Genomic DNA, 19224 nt, shown 5'->3' with positions numbered 1-19224 from the left:
CCAGGGGTTGCCCCCGGCCCCTGGAGCAGCCAGCACCCCCTCGCCCTCAACACTCTCTCTCCCCGTGGGGACTTTGAAACTTTTTCTGACCGCGAAAGCTTCGGCAAACGGCAAGGGGGGCAGCCGGCGTTCTGTGCCCGGCCTCCTGGGGTCCTGCCGGGGCACATCGGAGGCTCAGCCAGGGTGTTGAGCCACCACTGGCAGGTGCACTCAGGGGGCCCTCCGCAGACGCCCATGCACACCTCCGCAGCCAGCACACTGCTGCCAACAGCCCGCTCCCCGTCACCCGCCAGCCCCTCCGCATACATCTGCTGGGGGTGCTTTTTTGACTTCCCCCATTTTGGCCAATGGGAAAATGTCAAGGGGAAAACCTCCGGAGTCAGGCCCACCTCCTGGAACTCCATCCCGGCCTGGAGCTACTAGTTTGTCCCCTTTCCGGTTCTCAGGACATGCATTGACACTCGGCTCTTCCCCAGCCGCCGCAGCTCCCGCCGGCCCGTCCAGCCGGGTCCGCACCCCTGGCCGGCGCCTGGAGCGTTTGGACTTTGTCGTTTTTCCTCAAAGACTCATCTCTGCCAACTGCCCTGGGCTTCAGCAGTGGCTGCCGCGGGCTGTGCACGGCCTCCTGGGGGGTCCCGCCTGCCCTCGCAGGCAGCTAGGACAGGGTTCTCAGCAGGGGCTTGGATGCGGTGTCAGGGGGGCCTCCGCAGCCCCCCAAGGTGGCTTCCTACACCTCTCGAACGTTGGGGCCCGGCCGCTCGGAGAGCGGGGTCTGCCCGGGCAGCCAGCCAGCCTGTTGGCCCCGCGGCCTGCACAGGCGGAGTGGGGACCCTCGCGCTCGATGACTCTGCTCCCAGGGAGGTGGCAGAGGGGCGGCCGCGGTGCTTTGACTTTGAGCGGTCCCCACTCCTCAGCACATTGAGAAATAGTCACTTTGTCAAGGACCGCACACCGCTCGTTCCCTTATATGCAAAAAAGGTGTTCGTCCTGACGTTTTGCGAGGCCTTATTTTACCGCCGTCGGCGCTATCAGGGGAAACGGGCCCGCTCCTTCCGCCCTCCTGGAACCGTGCCTCGGCCCGGAGCGACCAGGATCACCCTCATACCGGTTCTCGTGACATACATCGACACTCGGCTCAGCCCCGGCAGCCGCAGCTCCCACCGGCCCAGCCAGCCGGGTCCGCCACCCTGGCCGGCACGCCTGGAGCGTTTGGACTTTGTCGTTTTTTCAAAGACTCATCTCTGCCAACGACTTCAGCAGGGGCTGCCACCTGCTGTTCCCCGCCAATGGGTGTCCTGACCTGCAACACCGGAGGCTCAGGCAGGGTCAAGAGCAACTGCTGGTAGGTGCACTCAGGGGGCCCTCTGCAGCCGCCCAGGGCCACCTCTGCAGCCAGCACACTGCTGCCAACAGCCCGCTCCCCGTCACCCCCCCCCAGGCCCCTCTGCATACATCTGCCGGGGGTGCTTTTTTGACTTCCCCCATTTTGGCCAATGGGAAAATGCCAAGGGGAAAACCTCCAGAGTCAGGCCGACCTCATGGAACTCAAGCCCGGCCTGGAGCCACCGGTCTGTCCCCTTCCCGGTTCTCAGGGATTTTTGGACTTGTGATTTCCGTGATTCGTCTCTTCAAACTTTGTTGGACTACAATGGGGGGCGACCGGCGGTCCGTGCCCGGCCTCCTGGGGTCCTGCCCGGGGACAGCGGAGGCTCAGCCAGGGTTTTGAGCCACCGCTGGCAGGTGCACTCACGGGGCCCTCCGCAGCCGCCCATGCACACCTCTTCAGCCAGCACACTGCTGCCAAACACCCGCTCCCCATCACCCCCCAGCCCCTCTGCATACATCTGCTGGGGGTGCTTTTTTGACTTCCCCCATTTTGGCCTATGGGGAAAAGCCAGGGGGAAAACCTCCAGAGTCAGGCCGACCTTCTGGAACTCGAGCTCGGCTTGGAGCCGCCGGTTTGCCCCCTTCCCGGTTCTCAGGACCTGCATTGACACTCGGCTCAGCCCCGGCAGCCGCAGCCCCCGCCGGCCCAGCCAGCAGGGTCCGCCCCCCTGGCCGGCGCCTGGAGCGTTTGGACTTTGTCATTTTCATGACTTGTCTCCTCAAACTTTGTTCGACTGCAAGGGGGGGTGTGCCGCGGTCCGTGCCCAGCCTCCAGGGGTTGCCCCCGGCCCCTGGAGCAGCCAGCACCCCCTCGCCCTCAACACTCCCCGTTGGGACTTTGAAACTTTTCTGACGGTGCAAGCTTCATCAAACGGCAAGGGGGCAGGCTGCGGTCTGTGCCCGGCCTCCTGGGGTCCTCCCTGGGGACATCGGAGGCTCAGCCAGGGTTTTGAGCCACTGCTGGCAGGTGCACTCAGAGGGCCCTCCGCAGCCGCCCATGCACACCTCTGCAGCCAGCACACCGCTGCCAACAGCCCGCTCCCCATCACCAGCCAGCCCCTCTGCATACATCTGCTGGGGGTGCTTTTTTGACTTCCCCCATTGTGGCCAATGGGAAAATGCCAAGGGGAAAACCTCCAGAGTCCTGCCGACCTCCTGGAACTCCAACCCGGCCTGGAGCCACCGGTTTGTCCCCTTCCCGGTTCTCAGGACCTGCATCGACACTCGGCTTAGCCCCGGCAGCTGCAGCCACCGCCGGCCCGGCCAGCCGTGTCCGCCCCCCTGGCCGGCACGCCTGGAGCGTTTGGACTTTGTCATTTTCATGACTTGTCTCCTCAAACTTTGTTCAACTGCAAGGGGGGCTGCCCCGGCTGTTCCCCGCCTCCTGGGTGTCCTTCCCTGCAACACCGGAGGCTCAGGCAGGGTCTTGACCCACGACTGTTGGGTGCTCCTAGGGGGCCCCTCCACACCCCCAGTCCCACCTCCAGGGGCTCCCCCCGGCCCCTGGAGCAGCCAGCACCCCCTCGCCGTCAACCCTCTCTCCCCGTTGGGACTTTGAAACTTTTTCCGACCGTGCAAGCTTCGTCAAACGGCAAAGGGGGCAAGCGGCGGTCTGTGCCCGGCCTCCTGGGGTCCTGCCCGGGGACATCGGAGGCTCAGCCAGGGTGTTGAGCCACTACTGGTAGGTGCACTCAGGGGGCCCTCCGCAGCCGCCCCGGGCCACCCCTGCAGCCAGCACACACCGCTGCCAACAGCCCGCTCTCCGTCACCAGCCAGCCCCGTCCGCGCACATCTGCCGGGGGTGCTTTTTTTGAGACACACTGTCACTTTGTCAAAGACCGCACACCGCTCGTTCCCTTATACCCCGACAAGGTGTTCGTGCTGACGTTTTGCGAGGCCTTATTTTACCGCCGTCGGCGCTATCAGGGGAAACAGGCCCGCTCCTTCCGCCTTCGTGGAACCGGGGCTCGGCCCGGAGCGACCAGGATTACCCTCATACCGGTTCTCACGACATGCATTGACACTCGGCTCAGCCCCGGCAGCCGCAGCTCCCGCCGGCCCAGCCAGCCGGGTCCGCCGCCCTGGCCGGCACGCCTGGAGCGTTTGGACTTTGTCGTTTTTTCTCCAAGACTCATCTCTGCCAACGACTATAGCATGGGCTGCCACCTGCTGTTCCCCGCCAATGGGTGTCCTGACCTGCAACACCGGAGGCTCAGGCGGGGTCTTGAGCAACGGCTGATAGGTGCACTCAGGGGGCCCTCTGCAGCCGCCCAGGGCCACCCCTGCAGCCACCACACAGCTGCCAACAGCCCGCTCTCCGTCACCCCCCAGCCCCTCTGCATACATCTGCTGGGGGTGCTTTTTTGACTTCCCCCATTTTGGCCAATGGGAAAATGCCAGGGGGAAAGCCTCCAGAGTCATGCCGACCTCGTGGAACTCCAACCCGGCCTGGAGCTACTGGTTTGTCCCCTTCCCGGTTCTCAGGACCTGCATCGACACTCGGCTCAGCCCCGGCAGCCGCGGCCCCCGCCGGCCCGGCCAGCCGGTTCCGCCACCCTGCCCGGCGCCTGGAGCGTTTGGACTTTGTCATTTTTTCCCCCAAGACTCGCCTCTGCCAACTGCCAAGGACTTCAGCAGGGGCTGCCACGGCTGTTCCCCGCCTCCTGGGGTTCATGCCCGGGCACACCGGAGGCTCAGGCAGGGTCTTGAGCAACTACTGTTGGGTGCTCTCAGGGGGGCCCCTCCACACCCCCAGGCCGACCTCCAGGGGCTGCCCCCGGCCCCTGGAGCAGCCAGCACCCCCTCGCCGTCAACACTCTCTCCCCGTTGGGACTTTGAAACTTTTCTGACCGTGCAAGCTTCATTGGACGGCAAGGGGGTGACCTGCGGGCTCTACCCGGCCTCCTGGGGTCCTGCCCGGGGACATCGGAGGCTCAGCCTGGGTCTTGAGCTATTGCTGGTAGGTGCACTCAGGGGGCCCTCTTCAGCCGCCCAGGGCCACCCCTGCAGCCACCAGACAGCTGCCAACAGCCCGCTCTCTGTCACCCCCCAGCCCCTCTGCATACATCTGCTGGGGGTGCTTTTTTGGCTCCCCCCGTTTTGGCCTATGGGGAAAAGCCAGGGGGAAAACCTCCAGAGTCAGGCCGATCCCCTGGAACTCCAACCCGGCCTGGAGCCACCGGTTTGTCCCCTTCCCGGTTCTCAGGACATGCATTGACACTCGGCTCAGCCCCGGCAGCCGCAGCCCCCGCCGGCCCGGCCACCCGGGTCCGCCACCCTGCCCGGCGCCTGGAGCGTTTGGACTTTGTCGTTTTTTCTCCAAGACTCGCCTCTGGCACATGCCATGGACCTCAGCGGGGGCTGCTCCCCGCCTCCCGGGTGTCCTGCCCGGGCACATCGGAGGCTCAGCCAGGGTCTTGGGCCCCTACTGGTAGGTGCACTTTGGGGGCCCTCCGCAGCCGCCCAGGCCCACCCCTGCAGCCGCCACACAGCTGCCAACAGCCCGCTCTCCATCACCCCCCAGCCCATTGCACACATCTGCCGGGGGTGCTTTTTTGACTTCCCCCATTTTGGCCTAAGGGGAAAGGCCGGGGGGAAAACCTCCAGAGTCAGGCCGACCTCCTGGAACTCCGGCCCAGCCTGGAGCTACTGGTTTGTCCCCTTCCCGGTTCTCAGGACCTTCATCGACACTCGGCTCTTCCCCAGCCGCCGCAGCTCCCGTCGGCCCGGCCAGCCGGGTCCGCCCCCCTGGCCGACACGCCTGGAGCGTTTGGACTTTGTCATTTTCATGACTTGTCTCCTCAAACTTTGTCCGACTGCAAGGGGGGCTGCCACGGCTGTTCCCCGCCTCCTGGGTGTCCTTCCCTGCAACACCAGAGGCTCAGGCAGGGTCTTGAGCAACTTCTGTTGGGTGCTATCAGGGGGCCCCTCCACACCCCCAGGCCCACCTCCAGGCGCTCCCCCCGGGCCCTGGAGCAGCCAGCACCCCCTCGCCGTCAACACTCTCTCCCCGTTGGGACTTTGAAACTTTTCCCGACCGTGCAAGCTTCGTCAAACGGCAAGGGGGCAACCGGTGTTCTGTGCCCGGCCTCCTGGGGTCCTGCCCGGGCACATCGGAGGCTCAGCTTGGGTTTTCAGCCACCACGGGCAGGTGCACACAGGGGGCCCTCCGCAGCCGCCCATGCACACCTCTGCAGTCAGCACACTGCTGCCAACAGCCAGCTCCCCATCACCCGCCAGCCCTTCTGCATACATCTGCTGGGGGTGCTTTTTTGACTTCCCCCATTTTGGCCAATGGGAATATGCCAGGGGGAAAACCTCCAGAGTCAGGCCGACCTCCTGGAACTGCCGCCCGGCCTGGAGCCTCCGGTTTGCCCCCTTCCCGGTTCTCAGGACCTGCATTGACACTCGGATCTTCCCCGGCAGCCGCAGCCCCCGCCGGCCAAGCCAGCCGTGTCCGCCCCCCTGGCCGGCACGCCTGGAGCGTTTGGACTTTGTCATTTTCATGACTTGTCTCCTCAAACTTTGTTCAACTGCAAGGGGGGCTGCCACGGCTGTTCCCCGCCCCCTGGGTGTCCTTCCCTGCAACACCGGAGGCCCAGGCAGGGTCTTGAGCAACTTCTGTTGGGTGCTCTCAGGGGGCCCCTCCACACCCCCAGGCCCACCTCCAGGGGCTCCAGCCCGGCCCCACTGGCAGCCAGCACCCCCTCGCCGTCAACCCTCTCTCCCCGTTGGGACTTTGAAACTTTTTCCGACCGTGCAAGCTTCGTCAAACGGCAAGGGGGCAAGCGGCGGTCTGTGCCCGGCCTCCTGGGCGTCCTGCCCGGGGACATCGGAGGCTCAGGCTGGGTCTTGAGCCACCACTGGTAGGTGCGCTTTGGGGGCCCTCCGCAGCCGCCCCGGGCCACCCCTGCAGCCAGCGCACTGCTGCCAACAGCCCGCTCTCCGTCACCAGCCAGCCCCGTCTGCACGCATCTGCCGGGGGTGCTTTTTTTGGAGAAATACTGTCACTTTGTCAAAGACCGCACACCGCTCGTTCCCTTATACCCCGACAAGGTGTTCGCGCTGACGTTTTGCGAGGCCTTATTTTACCGCCGTCGGCGCTATCAGGGGAAACAGGCCCGCTCCTTCCGCCTTCGTGGAACCGTGGCTCGGCCCGGAGCGACCAGGATTACCCTCATACCGGTTCTCACGACATGCATCGACACTCGGCTCAGCCCCTGCATCCGCAGCTCCCGCCGGCCCGGCCAGCCGGGTCTGCCCCCCCTGGCCGGCGCCTGGAGCGTTTGGACTTTGTCGTTTTTTTCTCCAAGACTCGCCTCTGCCAACTGCCAAGGACTTCAGCAGGGGCTGCCACGGCTGTTCCCCGCCTCCTGGGGTTCATGCCCGGGCACATCGGAGGCTCAGGCAGGGTCTTGAGCAACTACTGTTGGGTGCTCTCAGGGGGGCCCCTCCACACCCCCAGGCCGACCTCCAGGGGCTGCCCCCGGACCCTGGAGCAGCCTGCACCCCCCTCGCCGTCAACACTCTCCCCCCGTTGGGACTTTGAAACTTTTTCTGACCGTGCGAGCTTCGTCAAACGGCAAGGGGGCAAGCGGCGGGCTCTGCCCGGCCTCCTGGGGTCCTGCCCGGGGACATCGGAGGCTCAGCCAGGGTGTTGAGCCACTGCTGGCAGGTGCACTCAGGGGGCCCTCCGCAGCCGCCCATGCACACCTCTGCAGCCAGCACACTGCTGCCAACAGCCCGCTCTCCATCACCCGCCAGCCCCTCTGCATACATCTGCTGGAGGTGCTTTTTTGGCTTCCCCCATTTTGGCCAATGGGAAAATGCCAGGGGGGAAACCTCCAGAGTCAGGCCGACCTCCTGGAACTCCAACCCGGCCTGGAGCCACCGGTTTGTCCCCTTCCCGGTTCTCAGGACCTGCATTGACCCTCGGCTCTCCCCCGGCCGCCGCAGCTCCCGCCGGCCCGGCCAGCCGGGTCCGCCGCCCTGGACGGCACGCATGGAGCGTTTGGACTTTGTCATTTTCCTCACCAACACTCGCCTCTGCCAACTGCCAAGGACTTCAGCAGGGGCTGCCACGGCTGTTCCCCGCCTCCTGGGGTTCATGCCCGGGCACACCGGAGGCTCAGGCGGGGTCTTGAGCAACTGCTGTTGGGTGCTCTCAGGGGGCCCCTCCACACCCCCAGGCCGACCTCCAGGGGCTGCCCCCGGCCCCTGGGGCAGCCAGCACCCCCTCGCCGTCAACCCTCTCTCCCCGTTGGGACTTTGAAACTTTTCTGACCGTGCGAGCTTCATCGGACGGGAAGGGGGCGACCTGCGGGCTCTGCCCGGCCTCCCGGGGTCCCTGCCCGGGCCCCGTGGGAGGTACAGGCAGGGTTTCTCACCGACTACCCGTAGGCACTCTCAGGGGGCCCTCCGCGCCCTCAGGCCGCCCTCCCCGGGCTTCCCCCGGGTCCGCGGAGCAGCCCGCCACCCCTCGCCGCACCGTGTCTCGCCCCCGTTGGGACTTTGAAACTTGGCTCGCCGTGCAAACCTCTCCGGGGGACAGAGGGAGAGACCTGCGGGCCGTGCCCGGCCTCCCGGGACACCCTCCCCGCAGCGCAGGCGGCTCGGACGGGGTTTTCAGCGAGTGCTGGGGGGGGTGTCTTCGGGGGCCCCCCGCGGGCCCCCCGGGGCACCTGCGCGGGGTGGCCCCTGCTGCCAGGCACCCACTCCCTATCGACCATCCAGCCCCCCTACATACATCTGGCGGGGGTGCTTTTTTGAGTTCCCCCATTTTGGCAACTTGGCACCTCCTATGGGGAAACCGGCAGAATCATGCCGACCTCCTGGAACTCCGGCTCGGCCTGGAGCCGCCGGTTTGTCCCCTTCCCGGTTCTCAGGCATTTTCGGACTTTGTCATTTTTTCAGCACTCTGTCAATGCGGCCAGCGGGAGCTGCCGCGGTCTGTGCCCAGGCACCAGGCTCTCCAAACGGACGCCGGCGGAGGGTCAGGGGGTGTCTCGGCCAGATACTGTAAAACACTCAGGGGGTGCCCAGGCACCAGGCACTCCAAACGGACACCGTCGGAGGGTCAGGGGGTGTCTCGGCCAGATACTGAAAAACACTCAGGGGCGCACGGGGGCTGCACAGGGCCACCCCAGGCGGCTCCCCCGGGCACCCGGGCGGCCATATTGGCGGCTGGGACCCCCTATTCAGCAAACGCCAGGGGGCGCTCAGGGGCGCACGGGGGCTGCTCCACTCGCCCCAGGCCGGCCTCCCTGAGGCGGGCACATTAGCGGCTGAGACCCCCTCTCCACCAAAGACCGGGGGGCGCTCAGGGACACACGGGGGCTGCTCTACTCGCCCCAGGCGGGCACATTAGCGGCCGAGACCCCCTCTCCACCAGAGACCGGGGGGCGCTCAGGGACACACGGGGGCTGCTCCACTCGCCCCAGGCCGGCCCCCACTGGTACCCGGGCGGCCATATTGGCGGCTGAGACCCCCTCTTCAGCAAACGTCAGGGGACACTCAGGGACACACGGGGGCTGCTCCACTCGCCCCAGGCCGGCCTCCCTGAGGCGGGCACATTAGCGGCTGAGACCCCCTCTCCACCAGAGACCGGGGGACGCTCGGGGACACACGGGGGCTGCTCCACTCGCCCCAGGCCGGCCTCCCTGAGGCGGGCACATTAGCGGCTGAGACCCCCTCTCCACCAAAGACCGGGGGGCGCTCAGGGACACACGGGGGCTGCTCCACTCGCCCCAGGCCGGCCTCCCTGAGGCGGGCACATTAGCGGCTGAGACCCCCTCTCCACCAAAGACCGGGGGACGCTCAGGGACACACGGGGGCTGCTCCACTCGCCCCAGGCCGGCCCCCACTGGTACCCGGGCGGCCCTATTGGCGGCTGAGACCCCCTCTTCAGCAAACGCCAGGGGACGCTCAGGGACACACGGGGGCTGCTCCACTCGCCCCAGGCCGGCCTCCCTAGGTACCCGGGCGGGCACATTAGCGGCTGAGACCCCCTCTTCAGCAAACGCCAGGGGACGCTCAGGGACACACGGGGGCTGCTCCACTCGCCCCAGGCCGGCCTCCCTAGGTACCCGGGCGGGCACATTAGCGGCTGAGACCCCCTCTCGACCAAAGACCGGGGGACGCTCAGGGACACACGGGGGCCGCTCCACTCACCCCCAGGCCGACCTCCAGGGCCTCCCTCCCGGCCCCTGGAGCAGCCAGCGCCCCCTCGCCCTCAACACTCTCTCCCCCGTTGGGACTTTGAAACTTTTTCTGACCGTGCAAGCTTCATCGGACGGCAAAGGGGGCAAGCTGCGGTCCGTGCCCGGCCTGCTGGGGTCCTGCCCGGGGACATCGGAGGCTCAGCCAGGGTCTTGAGCTACTGCTGGTAGGTGCGCTTTGGGGGCCCTCCGCAGCCGCCCCGGGCCACCCCTGCAGCCAGCACACTGCTGCCAACAGCCCGCCGCTCTCCCACACCAGCCAGCCCCGTCTGCACACATCTGCCGGGGGTGCTTTTTTGAGAAACACTGTCACTTTGTCAAAGACCGCACACCGCTCGTTCCCTTATACCCCGACAAGGTGTTCGTGCTGACGTTTTGCGAGGCCTTATTTTACCGTCGTCGGCGCTATCAGGGGAAACGGGCCCGCTCCTTCCGCCCTCCTGGAACCCTGGCTCGGCCCGGAGCGACCAGGATTACCCTCATACCGGTTCTCACCACCTGCATCGACACGCGGCTCTGCCCCGGCCGCCGCAGCTCTCGCCGGCCCGGCCGGGTCCGCACCCCTGGCCGGCACGCCTGGAGCGTTTGGACTTTGTCGTTTTTTTCTCCAAGAGTCGCCTCTGGCACATGCCATGGACTTCAGCAGGGGCTGCTCCCCGCCCCCTGGGTGTCCTGCCCGGGCACATCGGAGGCTCAGCCTGGGTCTTCAGCCCCTACTGGTAGGTGCGCTTTGGGGGCCCTCCGCAGCCGCCCGGGGCCCACCCCTGCAGCCAGCACACGGCTGCCAGCAGCCACCACACAGCTGCCAAACAGCCCGCTCTCCGTCACCCCCCAGCCCAACTCTGCATACATCTGGCGGGGGTGCTTTTTTGACTTCCCCCCTTTTGGCCTATGGGGAAAAGCCAGGGGGAAAACCTCCAGAGTCAGGCCGACCTCCTGGAACTCCAACCCGGTCTGGAGCCACCGGTCTGTCCCCTTCACGGTTCTCAGGACCTGCATCGACCCTCGGCTCAGCCCCGGCCGCCGCAGCTCCCGCCGGCCCGGCCACCCGGGTCCGCACCCCTGGCCGGCACGCCTGGAGCGTTTGGACTTTGTCGTTTTTTCTCCAAGACCCATCTCTGCCAACTGCCGTGGGCTTCAGCGGGGGCTGCTCCCCGCCTCCTGGGTGTCCTGCCCGGGCACATCGGAGGCTCAGCCTGGGTCTCGAGCCCCCTACTGGTAGGTGCACTACGGGGGCCCTCCGCAGCCGCCCAGGCCCACCCCTGCAGCCAGCACACGGCTGCCAGCAGCCACCACACAGCTGCCAACAGCCCACTATCCATCACCCACCAGCCCCTCTGCATACATCTGCTGGGGGTGCTTTTTTGACTTCCCCCCTTTTGGCCTATGGGGAAAAGCCAGGGGGAAAACCTCCAGAGTCAGGCCGACCTCATGGAACTCCAACCCGGCCTGGAGCCACCGGTTTGTCCCCTTCCCGGTTCTCAGGACATGCACTGACACTCGGCTAAGCCCCGGCCGCCGCAGCCCCCGCCGGCCCGGCCAGCCCGGTCCGCACACCCCTGGCCAGCGCCTGGAGCGTTTGGACTTTGTCGTTTTTTCTCAAAGACCCGTCTCTGCCAACTGCCGTGGGCTTCAGCGGGGGCTGCTCCCCGCCTCCTGGGTGTCCTGCCCGGGCACATCGGAGGGTCAGCCTGGGTCTTGAGCTACTGCTGGTAGGTGCGCTTTGGGGGCCCTCGGCAGCCGCCCAGGCCCACCCCTGCAGCCAGCACACGGCTGCCAGCAGCCACCACACAGCTGCCAACAGCCCGCTCTCCGTCACCCTCCAGCCCCTTCTGCATACATCTGCCGGGGGTGCTTTTTTGACTTCCCCCCTTTTGGCCTATGGGGAAAAGCTAAGGGGAAAACCTCCAGAGTCAGGCCGACCTCCTGGAACTCCAACCCGGCCTGGAGCCACCGGTTTGTCCCCTTCCCGGTTCTCAGGACATGCACTGACACTCGGCTAAGCCCCGGCCGCCGCAGCCCCCGCCGGCCCGGCCAGCCCGGTCCGCGCCCCTGGCCAGCGCCTGGAGCGTTTGGACTTTGTCATTTTTTCTCAAAGACCCATCTCTGCCAACTGCCATGGACCTCAGCGGGGGCAGCTCCCCGCCTCCTGGGTGTCCTGCCCGGGCACATCGGAGGGTCAGGCAATGTCTTCAGCCACCGCGGGCAGGTGCACTCAGGGGGCCCTCCGCAGCCGCCCAGGCCCACCCCTGCAGCCAGCACACGGCTGCCAGCAGCCACCACACAGCTGCCAACAGCCCGCTCTCCGTCACCCCCCAGCCCAACTCTGCATACATCTGCTGGGGGTGCTTTTTTGACTTCCCCCCTTTTGGCCTATGGGGAAATGCTAAGGGGAAAACCTCCAGAGTCAGGCCGACCTCATGGAACTCCAACCCGGCCTGGAGCCACCGGTTTGTCCCCTTCCCGGTTCTCAGGACATGCATCGACACTCGGCTCAGCCCCGGCAGCCGCAGCTCCCGCCGGCCCGGCCAGCCCGGGTCCGCACCCCTGGCCGGCACGCCTGGAGCGTTTGGACTTTGTCATTTTTTTCAAAGACTCATCTCTGCCAACTGCCGTGGGCTTCAGCGGGGGCTGCTGCCCGCCTCCTGGGTGTCCAGCCCGGGCACATCGGAGGCTCAGCCTGGGTCTCGAGCCCCTACTGGTAGGTGCACTCTGAAGGGGCCCTCCGCAGCCGCCCAGGCCCACCCCTGCAGCCAGCACACGGCTGTCAGCAGCCACCACACAGCTGCCAACAGCCCACTATCCATCACCCACCAGCCCCTCTGCATACATCTGCTGGGGGTGCTTTTTTGACTTCCCCCCTTTTGGCCTATGGGGAAAAGCTAAGGGGAAAACCTCCAGAGTCAGGCCGACCTCCTGGAACTCCAACCCGGCCTGGAGCCACCGGTTTGTCCCCTTCCCGGTTCTCAGGACATGCACTGACACTCGGCTAAGCCCCGGCCGCCGCAGCCCCCGCCGGCCCGGCCAGCCCGGTCCGCGCCCCTGGCCAGCGCCTGGAGCGTTTGGACTTTGTCATTTTTTCTCAAAGACCCATCTCTGCCAACTGCCATGGACCTCAGCGGGGGCAGCTCCCCGCCTCCTGGGTGTCCTGCCCGGGCACATCGGAGGGTCAGGCAATGTCTTCAGCCACCGCGGGCAGGTGCACTCAGGGGGCCCTCCGCAGCCGCCCAGGCCCACCCCTGCAGCCAGCACACGGCTGCCAGCAGCCACCACACAGCTGCCAACAGCCCGCTCTCCGTCACCCCCCAGCCCCTCCTGCATACATCTGCTGGGGGTGCTTTTTTGACTTCCCCCCTTTTGGCCTATGGGGAAATGCTAAGGGGAAAACCTCCAGAGTCAGGCCGACCTCCTGGAACTCCAACCCGGCCTGGAGCCACCGGTTTGTCCCCTTCCCGGTTCTCACGACATGCATCGACACTCGGCTCAGCCCCGGCAGCCGCAGCTCCCGCCGGCCCGGCCAGCCCGGTCCGCACCCCTGGCCAGCGCCTGGAGCGTTTGGACTTTGTCATTTTTTCAAAGACTCATCTCTGCCAACTGCCGTGGGCTTCAGCGGGGGCTGCTCCCCGCCTCCTGGGTGTCCTGCCCGGGCACATCGGAGGCTCAGGCAATGTCTTGAGCCACCGCTGGTAGCTGCACTCAGGGGGCCCTCCGCAGCCGCCCAGGCCCACCCCTGCAGCCACCACACAGCTGCCAACAGCCCGCTCCCCGTCAACCCCCAGCCCCTCCGCATACATCTGCTGGGGGTGCTTTTTTGACTTCCCCCGTTTAGGCCTATGGGGAAAAGCCAAGGGGAAAACCTCCAGAGCCAGGCCGACCTCCTGGAACTCCCACCCGGCCTGGAGCCACCGGTTTGTCCCCTTCCCGGTTCTCAGGACATGCACTAATACTCGGCTCAGCCCCAGCAGCCGCAGCTCCCGCCGGCCCGGCCAGCCCGGTCCGCCACCCTGCCCGGCGCCTGGAGCGTTTGGACTTTGTCGTTTTTTCTCCAAGACTCGCCTCTGGCACATGCCGTGGACTTCAGCGGGGGCTGCTCCCCGCCTCCTGGGTGTCCTGCCCGGGCACATCGGAGGCTCAGCCTGGGTCATCAGCCCCTACTGCTAGGTGCACTCAGGGGGCCCTCGGCAGCCGCCCAGGCCCACCCCAGCAGCCAGCACACGGCTGCCAGCAGCCACCACACAGCTGCCAACAGCCCGCTCTCCGTCACCCTCCAGCCCAACTCTGCATACATCTGCCGGGGGTGCTTTTTTGACTTCCCCCCTTTTGGCCTATGGGGAAAAGCTAAGGGGAAAACCTCCAGAGTCAGGCCGACCTCCTGGAACTCCAGCCCGGCCTCGAGCCACCGGTTTGTCCCCTTCCCGGTTCTCAGGACATGCATAGGCACTCGGCTCAGCCCCGGCAGCCGCAGCTCCCGCCGGCCCCGGCCAGCCCGGTCCGCACCCCTGGCCAGCGCCTGGAGCGTTTGGACTTTGTCATTTTTTTCTCAAAGACCCATCTCTGCCAACTGCCGTGGGCTTCAGCGGGGGCTGCTGCCCGCCTCCTGGGTGTCCAGCCCGGGCACATCGGAGGCTCAGCCTGGGTCTTGAGCCCCTACTGGTAGGTGCACTCTGAAGGGGCCCTCCGCAGACGCCCAGGCCCACCCCTGCAGCCAGCACACGGCTGCCAGCAGCCACCACACAGCTGCCAACAGCCCGCTCTCCGTCACCCCCCAGCCCAACTCTGCATACATCTGCTGGGGGTGCTTTTTTGACTTCCCCCCTTTTGGCCTATGGGGAAATGCTAAGGGGAAAACCTCCAGAGTCAGGCCGACCTCCTGGAACTCCAACCCGGCCTGGAGCCACCGGTTTGTCCCCTTCCCGGTTCTCAGGACATGCACTAATACTCGGCTCAGCCCCGGCAGCCGCAGCTCCCGCCGGCCCGGCCACCCGGGTCCGCACCCCTGGCCGGCACGCCTGGAGCGTTTGGACTTTGTCGTTTTTTCTCCAAGACTCGCCTCTGCCAACTGCCATGGACTTCAGCGGGGGCTGCTCCCCGCCTCCTGGGTGTCCTGCCCGGGCACATCGGAGGCTCAGCCTGGGTCTCGAGCCCCCTACTGGTAGGTGCACTACGGGGGCCCTCGGCAGCCGCCCAGGCCCACCCCTGCAGCCAGCACACGGCTGCCAGCAGCCACCACACAGCTGCCAACAGCCCGCTCTCCGTCACCCCCCAGCCCCTCCTGCATACATCTGCCGGGGGTGCTTTTTTGACTTCCCCCCTTTTGGCCTATGGGGAAATGCTAAGGGGAAAACCTCCAGAGTCAGGCCGACCTCCTGGAACTCCAACCCGGCCTGGAGCCACCGGTTTGTCCCCTTCCCGGTTCTCACGACATGCATTGACACTCGGCTCAGCCCCGGCCGCCGCAGCCCCCGCCGGCCCGGCCAGCCCGGTCCGCACCCCTGGCCGGCACGCCTGGAGCGTTTGGACTTTGTCGTTTTTTTCAAAGACTCATCTCTGCCAACTGCCGTGGGCTTCAGCGGGGGCTGCTCCCCGCCTCCCGGGTGTCCTGCCCGGGCACATCGGAGGCTCAGGCAATGTCTTGAGCCACCGCTGGTAGCTGCGCTTTGGGGGCCCTCGGCAGCCGCCCAGGCCCACCCCTGCAGCCAGCACACGGCTGCCAGCAGCCACCACACAGCTGCCAACAGCCCGCTCTCCGTCACCCCCCAGCCCCTCCTGCATACATCTGCTGGGGGTGCTTTTTTGACTTCCCCCCTTTTGGCCTATGGGGAAATGCTAAGGGGAAAACCTCCAGAGTCAGGCCGACCTCCTGGAACTCCAACCCGGCCTGGAGCCACAGGTCTGTCCCCATCCCGGTTCTCAGGACATGCATAGACAGTCGGCTCAGCCCCAGCAGCCGCAGCCCCCTCCGGCCCGGCCAGCCCGGTCCGCACCCCTGGCCAGCGCCTGGAGCGTTTGGACTTTGTCATTTTTTTCAAAGACTCATCTCTGCCAACTGCCGTGGGCTTCAGCGGGGGTGTCTGCTCCCCGCCTCCTGGGTGTCCTGCCCGGGCACATCGGAGGGTCAGCCTGGGTCTTGAGCCCCTACTGGTAGGTGCACTCTGAAGGCGCCCTCCGCAGCCGCCCAGGCCCACCCCTGCAGCCACCACACAGCTGCCAACAGCCCGCTCCCCGTCAACCCCCAGCCCCTCCGCATACATCTGCTGGGGGTGCTTTTTTGACTTCCCCCGTTTTGGCCTATGGGGAAATGCTAAGGGGAAAACCTCCAGAGTCAGGCCGACCTCCTGGAACTCCAACCCGGCCTCGAGCCACCGGTTTGTCCCCTTCCCGGTTCTCACGACATGCATCGACACTCGGCTCAGCCCCGGCAGCCGCAGCCCCCGCCGGCCCGGCCAGCCGGGGTCAACCGCCCTGGCCGGCGCCGGAGCGTTTGGACTTTGTCATTTTTTCTCCAAGACTCGATTCTGGCACATGCCATGGACTTCAGCGGGGGCTGTTCCCCGCCTCCCGGGTGTCCTGCCCGGGCACATCGGAGGCTCAGGCAATGTCTTCAACCACCGCTGGCAGGTGCACTCAGGGGGCCCTCCGCAGCCGCCCAGGCCCACCCCTGCAGCCAGCACACGGCTGCCAGCAGCCACCACGCAGCTGCCAACAGCCCGCTCCCCGTCACCCCCCAGCCCCTTCTGCATACATCTGCTGGGGGTGCTTTTTTGACTTCCCCCCTTTTGGCCTATGGGGAAATGCTAAGGGGAAAACCTCCAGAGTCAGGCCGACCTCCTGGAACTCCAGCCCGGCCTCGAGCCACCGGTTTGTCCCCTTCCCGGTTCTCAGGACATGCATAGGCACTCGGCTCAGCCCCGGCAGCCGCAGCTCCCGCCGGCCCCGGCCAGCCCGGTCCGCACCCCTGGCCAGCGCCTGGAGCGTTTGGACTTTGTCATTTTTTTCTCAAAGACCCATCTCTGCCAACTGCCGTGGGCTTCAGCGGGGGCTGCTGCCCGCCTCCTGGGTGTCCAGCCCGGGCACATCGGAGGCTCAGCCTGGGTCTTGAGCCCCTACTGGTAGGTGCACTCTGAAGGGGCCCTCCGCAGACGCCCAGGCCCACCCCTGCAGCCAGCACACGGCTGCCAGCAGCCACCACACAGCTGCCAACAGCCCGCTCTCCGTCACCCCCCAGCCCAACTCTGCATACATCTGCTGGGGGTGCTTTTTTGACTTCCCCCCTTTTGGCCTATGGGGAAATGCTAAGGGGAAAACCTCCAGAGTCAGGCCGACCTCCTGGAACTCCAACCCGGCCTGGAGCCACCGGTTTGTCCCCTTCCCGGTTCTCAGGACATGCACTAATACTCGGCTCAGCCCCGGCAGCCGCAGCTCCCGCCGGCCCGGCCACCCGGGTCCGCACCCCTGGCCGGCACGCCTGGAGCGTTTGGACTTTGTCGTTTTTTCTCCAAGACTCGCCTCTGCCAACTGCCATGGACTTCAGCGGGGGCTGCTCCCCGCCTCCTGGGTGTCCTGCCCGGGCACATCGGAGGCTCAGCCTGGGTCTCGAGCCCCCTACTGGTAGGTGCACTACGGGGGCCCTCGGCAGCCGCCCAGGCCCACCCCTGCAGCCAGCACACGGCTGCCAGCAGCCACCACACAGCTGCCAACAGCCCGCTCTCCGTCACCCCCCAGCCCCTCCTGCATACATCTGCCGGGGGTGCTTTTTTGACTTCCCCCCTTTTGGCCTATGGGGAAATGCTAAGGGGAAAACCTCCAGAGTCAGGCCGACCTCCTGGAACTCCAACCCGGCCTGGAGCCACCGGTTTGTCCCCTTCCCGGTTCTCACGACATGCATTGACACTCGGCTCAGCCCCGGCCGCCGCAGCCCCCGCCGGCCCGGCCAGCCCGGTCCGCACCCCTGGCCGGCACGCCTGGAGCGTTTGGACTTTGTCGTTTTTTTCAAAGACTCATCTCTGCCAACTGCCGTGGGCTTCAGCGGGGGCTGCTCCCCGCCTCCCGGGTGTCCTGCCCGGGCACATCGGAGGCTCAGGCAATGTCTTGAGCCACCGCTGGTAGCTGCGCTTTGGGGGCCCTCGGCAGCCGCCCAGGCCCACCCCTGCAGCCAGCACACGGCTGCCAGCAGCCACCACACAGCTGCCAACAGCCCGCTCTCCGTCACCCCCCAGCCCCTCCTGCATACATCTGCTGGGGGTGCTTTTTTGACTTCCCCCCTTTTGGCCTATGGGGAAATGCTAAGGGGAAAACCTCCAGAGTCAGGCCGACCTCCTGGAACTCCAACCCGGCCTGGAGCCACAGGTCTGTCCCCATCCCGGTTCTCAGGACATGCATAGACAGTCGGCTCAGCCCCAGCAGCCGCAGCCCCCTCCGGCCCGGCCAGCCCGGTCCGCACCCCTGGCCAGCGCCTGGAGCGTTTGGACTTTGTCATTTTTTTCAAAGACTCATCTCTGCCAACTGCCGTGGGCTTCAGCGGGGGTGTCTGCTCCCCGCCTCCTGGGTGTCCTGCCCGGGCACATCGGAGGGTCAGCCTGGGTCTTGAGCCCCTACTGGTAGGTGCACTCTGAAGGCGCCCTCCGCAGCCGCCCAGGCCCACCCCTGCAGCCACCACACAGCTGCCAACAGCCCGCTCCCCGTCAACCCCCAGCCCCTCCGCATACATCTGCTGGGGGTGCTTTTTTGACTTCCCCCGTTTTGGCCTATGGGGAAATGCTAAGGGGAAAACCTCCAGAGTCAGGCCGACCTCCTGGAACTCCAACCCGGCCTCGAGCCACCGGTTTGTCCCCTTCCCGGTTCTCACGACATGCATCGACACTCGGCTCAGCCCCGGCAGCCGCAGCCCCCGCCGGCCCGGCCAGCCGGGGTCAACCGCCCTGGCCGGCGCCGGAGCGTTTGGACTTTGTCATTTTTTCTCCAAGACTCGATTCTGGCACATGCCATGGACTTCAGCGGGGGCTGTTCCCCGCCTCCCGGGTGTCCTGCCCGGGCACATCGGAGGCTCAGGCAATGTCTTCAACCACCGCTGGCAGGTGCACTCAGGGGGCCCTCCGCAGCCGCCCAGGCCCACCCCTGCAGCCAGCACACGGCTGCCAGCAGCCACCACGCAGCTGCCAACAGCCCGCTCTCCGTCACCCCCCAGCCCCTTCTGCATACATCTGCTGGGGGTGCTTTTTTGACTTCCCCCCTTTTGGCCTATGGGGAAATGCTAAGGGGAAAACCTCCAGAGTCAGGCCGACCTCCTGGAACTCCAGCCCGGCCTCGAGCCACCGGTTTGTCCCCTTCCCGGTTCTCAGGACATGCATAGGCACTCGGCTCAGCCCCGGCAGCCGCAGCTCCCGCCGGCCCCGGCCAGCCCGGTCCGCACCCCTGGCCAGCGCCTGGAGCGTTTGGACTTTGTCATTTTTTTCTCAAAGACCCATCTCTGCCAACTGCCGTGGGCTTCAGCGGGGGCTGCTGCCCGCCTCCTGGGTGTCCAGCCCGGGCACATCGGAGGCTCAGCCTGGGTCTTGAGCCCCTACTGGTAGGTGCACTCTGAAGGGGCCCTCCGCAGACGCCCAGGCCCACCCCTGCAGCCAGC

The sequence above is a fragment of the Eleutherodactylus coqui genome, unplaced genomic scaffold (assembly GCF_035609145.1).
Source record: "Eleutherodactylus coqui strain aEleCoq1 unplaced genomic scaffold, aEleCoq1.hap1 HAP1_SCAFFOLD_555, whole genome shotgun sequence".
Classification (NCBI taxonomy): Eukaryota; Metazoa; Chordata; class Amphibia; order Anura; family Eleutherodactylidae; genus Eleutherodactylus; species Eleutherodactylus coqui.
Note: the sequence above shows the minus strand (reverse complement) of the source record.